The following is a 6589-nucleotide window of genomic DNA, read 5'->3' as shown; positions in this document are numbered from 1 at the left end:
AGGGAGGGAATAAAATTAGCCAGGATTCCCAATGATTGCTAACTAATCACTTCTGGAAAAGGTTTGCGTGCATGGACAGGATTCAACTTCTCCAACAAAATGAGAGCTGAACACATGAACGGCCATTTAGCAAATACCAACAGTCAGCACAGACTAAGGAAACCTATCTACTCATGAATCAGTGCCTTCAGGAAATGGGAGAGGAGGAAATTTGATACAGTTTTACTGCTTCACCTCTGGTCTTCCCACACCACCCACACTCCCTAAAAGAGAGGTAATGGGCCAGAAATTAGGATCGGGGGCTTGCCGCGCGTGCAAGCCCCCGATGTGCAATCACCCGGCGCGCCGACATCTGAAGCCTGGGCCTGCTTGGAATTCCTGTCACTGGCCCGGTTCAGATGTCAGCGCGATGTGCTTGCCTGATCCAGCAGCGTAGTTAGTGCGATGTGCCGGCTGGGATCAGGTGAGCACTCTGCAGCCAATCAGGGGAGGGGAAACTTCATTCATGAGTTTGATAGTAAGAACTGTCAAACTCATGAAAAGTACGGGCGCCCAAAAGACTAGTTTAACTTTAAATAAAATTTTTTAAAAATCCCAATAATTAAATAAACTATAAATAACTTTAAAAAAACTATTTTAAACAATCAAATTTTTGCAAAAAATAATTTTTTAAGAAATCTTGTCTAAAAATAAACTTACCTTACTGTAAAGTCCTTAAAAACAATAAAGCTGTGGAAAAAATGTTATAATTTTAAATAATAGACCACTTACCTTCAAGAATCCACTCCTTACGCCTCCTTTTTATATGTGTAAAAAGTTCAGGCCCTTACACACGGGCAAACCTGTCAAAAAGAAGGAAGTTCAACGTGTACGTGCAGAGTCCTGCGCGCACGCGTTGGACCTCTGAACCCCTTGGAGGAAATGCCAGTTTCCCGCGCATGCGCTGTGCATGCTGAAATCCGGCACTTCCAACGTCCGTACTCACGCGTTGGGACCGGAATTACTGGCCCAATATTTGACAGTGTATAAAAACTGACTTTGAATTCCAGCTGATGTACACAAGCAACTGGAAACAATGATCTTCATTCTGTGGAACATGGAATTAACTTTCCTAACTTTGGCACATCCACTCCACCAGCTGTGTTTGTGAAGGCTAGACATAGGAATTTAGAATACATTAACAGAACAAGAGTTCTATAGGCGCTAATTGTCCTCCTGTGCCTTGTCCAAGTGTCTGGATAGCAAGTATTGGCAGGCAACTCAAGATTCAGGAGGCTCCAAAGCACAGCTTGTCCTTGGTCTCCTCTAACTCTACACACACGTACAATTTCAGCAGAGCTCAAATCACAGCAATCAAGAGCAGGGAACCTGAGCACCCTGAAGCACAGTGGAATTGCTCCACTGCCAAATCTCAGCACAGAGCAAGAATCAAACTTCAATATGTCTTGGTTTTTGTACCACACATGGAGAAAATTACTTTAGATTCAAACCACTTTGCGCAAAGAACATTCTTCTTGAAGTAAAAGCTATTTGCTTGTTCATGAAGCATCATAGCTACAGAAGGTTAGTCAGAGACAAGAGCCCACGAGAGGGAATAAATGGAGGATCTAGAAGCAGATACAATTTCCTTTTAAAGTATCTGCTGTGCTTGTCGCAAAAATCAGTGTGGAGCTTTCTGCAGCCCTGCGTCAATGGAAATTTTGCCCCTCAACCTAGTTCCCAACATCAGAATTGCAATTCTTGATTTCAAGCTGCTACTATTCACAAATGTTGGGATGCTGATGGAGGATTTATCCACAAAAACATTAAGAGGAGTTAATTTCCAAATCTCCAAGTCATGAAATTCAAATAGGACAAGTAAGCAATTAAGAATATAAATACAAATAGAGTCAAGCTGCCAGGGACTGTGGGCTGGAAATTGGTCATACATGTCGCAGAGATAAAAAGAAAAATTGATTGCTGGAAATCTGAGGTAAAGACAGAAAATGCTGGAAGTGTGTAGCAGCTCAATTCATGTGTGAAGGAGACAGACCGGTTAATGTTTGGGTGGGAACTTGTATCGATATATCCTTCAGATGCTGACAGGCCTGCCGTGACCATGAAACTACTGGATTGTCATAAAAACTCAGCTGGTTCACTAATGTCTTTTAGGGAAGGAAATCTGCTGCCCTTACCTGGTCTGGCCTATATGTGACTGCAGAACCACAGCAATGTGGCTGGCTCTTAACTGCCCTCTGAAATGCCCAGCCAGCCATTCAGTTGTTAGGGATGGGCAATAAATGCTGGCCACATCTCGAGAATTAATTTAAAAAAAAGAATATCAAGCAGGTTGTTTCCATCTCAATGTATTAGTCTGATCATTTCTGTTCGCACTGAATTACCTTTCTGATATTCTAGTTCTCAGTCTTCTTGGTATCTTCATTCTTAAAGAGAGGCTTAAAGATTCTTATCTCTTAGGAAAAAAAAGACATCAGTGCTGATTGAGATAATCTCAGATTTCAGTTTATTTATGTTAACAGCATGATGATTCTAAAAATATCTAGTTTATTCAGGCGTAAAAGAAAATCGACACAAAATGCAGATAAAAATTGGAAAAGAAAACTTACACAAGTATAAGGGAAACTGTGATCAGACAATTTACTTACCTCTCCAGCTCTCCAAAACTTTAAAGTAACAGCCTCCTGACAAAAAAATATGTACTAGCTGCTGGCCAAGCTGGTTATAATCAGGGTGTTAAAAAAGCACCTTTAATACTTTAGCAAAGAAAACAGATTCAATTTACTTGGTGGGTTTTTCACAAGTAGTTTAGGTGTCCACTCCTCATCTGAGTCACTAGAAACATACCCATGGGGTTGGCGCACACTGCTAGGTCTTGACCTGAACGCTGGCTTTGGTACATTCAATCCTGTGAAAATTAAAATATTCCACTCATCTACAGTTGATAATTCCCTGTATTTAATTTGACTTAACTTACTGACGTAAGGCATCTGCTGAATCGAACCATTTTAGAATAATATCAGGTAAGAGCAGCACAGAGGCTTTCCTTTCATCAATGGCATCTGGATTTAAAGTAAGAAGTCACACAACACCAGGTTATAGTCCAACAGTTTTATTTGAAATCACAAGCTTTCGGAGCGCTGCTCCTTTGTCAGGTGAAGTGGAGAGATGCATAACGACACAGCTTATATAGTCAGAGAATAATGCCAGATGATTACAGGTAATCTTTCTAACTGCCATTTATCACACCTCGGCAGAGAGATAATCACAGCGATCAAAGGTGTCCATACAGGTTAGTCAGGAAAACATTACATCAAAGAACAATGAGGTGGGGTCACAAGGGGTCAAATGTTGCAGATGCTGGGGTCTGTATGACAAACAAAAAACAGACCGAAAAACATTTTTTTTGCTGGAAATCACAGCAGGTCCAGCCGCATCTGTGTAGAGAGAACAAGCCAACGACGACTCGAGTCTGGGTGACCCTACGTCAGGTGGGGTTACATGTAGCGCGACATGAACCCAAGATCGCGGTTGAGGCCGTCCTCATGAGTGCGGAACTTGGCTATCAGTTTCTGCTCGACGATTTTGCATTGTGTGTCTCGAAGGACGCCTTGGAGAATGCTTACCCGAAGATCGGAGGCTGAATGTCCTTGACTGCTGAAGTGTTCCCCGACTGGGAGGGAACACTCCTGCCTGGCGATTGTTGCGCGGTGTCCATTCATCCGTTATCGCAGTGTCTGCATGGTCTCGCCGATGCACCATGCTCCGGGGCATCCTTTCCTGCAACGTATGAGGTAGACAGCGTTGGCCGAGTCACATGAGTATGTACCATGTACCTGGTGGGTGGTGTCCTCACGTGTGATGATGGTATTTGTGTTGATGATCTGGCATGTCTTGCAGAGGTTGCTGTGGCAGGGTTGTGTGGTGTCGTGGTCGCTGTTCCCCTGAAAGCTGGGTAATTTGCTGCGAATGATGGTCTGTTTGAGGTTAGGCGGCTGTTTGAAGGCGAGTAGTGGAGGCGTGGGGATGGCCTTAGCGAGGTGTTCGTCGTCATCGATGACATGTTGAAGGCTGCGAAGAACATGGCGTAGTTTCTCCGCTCCGGGGAAGTACTGGACGACGAAGGGTACTCTGTTGGTTGTGTCCCGTGTTTGTCTTCTGAGGAGGTCTATGCGATTTTTTGCTGTGGCCCGTCGGAACTGTCGATCGACGAGTCGAGCGTCATAGCCCGTTCTTACGAGGGCATCTTTCAGCGTCTGTAGGTGTCCATCGCGTTCCTCCTCGTCTGAGCAGATCCTGTGTATTCGCAGGGCTTGTCCATAGGGGATGGCTTCTTTAACGTGATTAGGGTGGAAGCTGGAGAAGTGGAGCATCCTGAGGTTGTCCGTGGGCTTGCGGTAGAGTGAAGTGCTGAGGTGTCCGTCTTTGATGGAGATTCGTGTGTCCAAGAATGAAACCGATTCTGAGGAGTAGTCCATGGTGAGTTTGATAGTGGGATGGAACTTGTTGATGTTATCGTGTAGTCTTTTCAGTGATTCTTCGCCATGGGTCCATAGGAAGAAAATGTCGTCGATGTATCTGGTGTATAGTGTTGGTTGGAGGTCCTGTGCAGCGAAGAAGTCTTGCTCGAACTTGTGCATGAAGATGTTGGCGTATTGGGGTGTGAATTTGGTCCCCATGGCTGTTCCGTGTGTTTGGGTAAAGAACTGGTTGTCGAAGGTGAAGACATAGTGGTCAAGGCTGAAGTGGATGAGTTGTAGGATGGCGTCTGGAGATTGGCTGTTGTTGGTGTTGAGTACTGAGGCTGTCGCAGCGATGCCGTCATCGTGGGGGATACTGGTGTAGAGTGCCGAGACGTCCATCGTGACGAGGAGTGTTCCTGGCTCAACTGGTCCGTGGGTGCTGAGTTTCTGTAAGAAGTCTGTAGTGTCGCGACAGAAGCTAGGGGTTCCCTGTACGATGGGTTTCAGGATGCCCTCGACGTATCCAGGGAGGTTCTCACACAGGGTTCCGTTGCCTGATACGATAGGACGTCCGGGTGTGTTGGCTTTGTGTATCTTTGGGAGGCAGTAGAAGTCTCCCATGCGGGGAGTACGTGGGATGAGAGCACGTAGGATGCTTTGAAGGTCTGGATCGAAGGTCTTGATCAGTCTGTTGAGTTGGCGGGTGTGTTCTTTGGTTGGATCTGCAGGTAACTATCTGTAGTGTGCCTGGTTGTCCAGTTGTTGGTATGCTTCTTTGCAATAGTCCGTTCTGTTCTGTATGACAATGTGCTCCTCCTTTGTCTGCTGGTTTGATGACGATGTTGCGGTTGGTCTTGAGAGCGTGGATGGCGTTGCGTTGTGCTCGGGTGACATTCTGGACTGTCTTGTGAGTGCGGCTGATGAATCTGGCGTTGATGCATCTCCTGACAGCTTGAGCACACATGTCAAGCTTAGGGCAGCGACCCTCTGGAGGGGTCCAATTTGACTCTTTCTTCTTCGGTTGCTGCACTGCGGATCCCACTGTCTGCTGTTCCGGATCATTGGGTTCGCTGCTGACATCTTGGGATTTGTGGAAGAATTCCCGGAGCCTCATTCTCCTGATGAATTCCTCTGTGTCTGCCGAATTCCTCTGTGTCTGCCGCGAGACCGATGGGGTCCATTTTGGTGGTGGGGCAGAAATTGAGCCCTCGGCTGAGAACTTCAATTTCGTCTGGTTGAAGGGTGTGGTCAGACAAGTTGACGATGGACTTCCCTGTGGTTTCAACCGCGGTACCGGGGGCGGCTTGGTTGCTGCTGGTGGTGATGCCGAGTTTCTCAAGCTTCCTGTTCTTGGTGTGCATGTAGGCAGTGTAGTTCCGTTGCCTCGTCTGTTTGGCGGCGTCTCGTAGCTGGTCCGCTGTGTCCTGAACACAGGCTGAGAATATGGACTCTATCTCGGTTTCGAGGTTGCGGCCTCTGCTGTAGAGCTGGTGTACGAGATGATTGAGGAGTGTGCGAGAGGTACAACGGCAGAGCCTCTCAGCGTAGTCTGTGTTGTAGGTCGACTTGAGTGGGTTCGTGATCTGTAGTCCTTTTGGGATCTTGTCTGCTTTCTTGCATCTCTAGAAACTTGATGTCTGTGTCGATATGCGCGATCTTCTTGGAGATCCTCTCCACTTTGAGCCGGCAGTTTGTGGTGTCGATAGTAGTCATGGTGTGGAGATGCCGGAGTTGGACTGGGGTGGACAAATGTAAGAAGTCACACAACACCAGGTTATAGTCCAACAGTTTTATTTGAAATCACAAGCTTTCGGAGCGCTGCTCCTTTGTCAGGTGAAGTGGAGAGATGCATAAAGACACAGCTTATATAGCCAGAGAATAATGCCAGATGATTACAGGTAATCTTTCTAACTGCCATTTGTCGCACCTCGGCAGAGAGATAATCACAGCAATCAAAGGTGTGAATGGTGTCCAAACAGGTTAGTCAGGAAAACATTACATCAAAGAACAATGAGGTGGGGTCACAAGGGGTCAAATGTTGCAGATGCTGGGGTCTGTATGAAAAACAAAAAACATTTTTTTTGCTGGATTTAAATCCAGTACAGGCTGATCTGGCGAATAGGAGCTTT

At 46.1% G+C, this 6589-nt stretch overlaps 1 pseudogene; it reads right to left on the bottom strand.

The window, feature by feature from the left end:
* Window positions 1-1082: 1082 nt before the first annotated feature.
* Window positions 1083-6204, bottom strand: LOC147109041 (uncharacterized; annotated as a pseudogene).
* Window positions 6205-6589: the final 385 nt, after the last annotated feature.

This window comes from Somniosus microcephalus, chromosome 12, assembly GCF_052327205.1.
Source record: "Somniosus microcephalus isolate GS21.2 chromosome 12, FLI_Smic_1.0, whole genome shotgun sequence".
Classification (NCBI taxonomy): domain Eukaryota; kingdom Metazoa; phylum Chordata; class Chondrichthyes; order Squaliformes; family Somniosidae; genus Somniosus; species Somniosus microcephalus.
The sequence above is the reverse complement of the archived record's forward strand: the minus strand, read 5'-3'. Positions and strand labels throughout refer to the sequence as shown.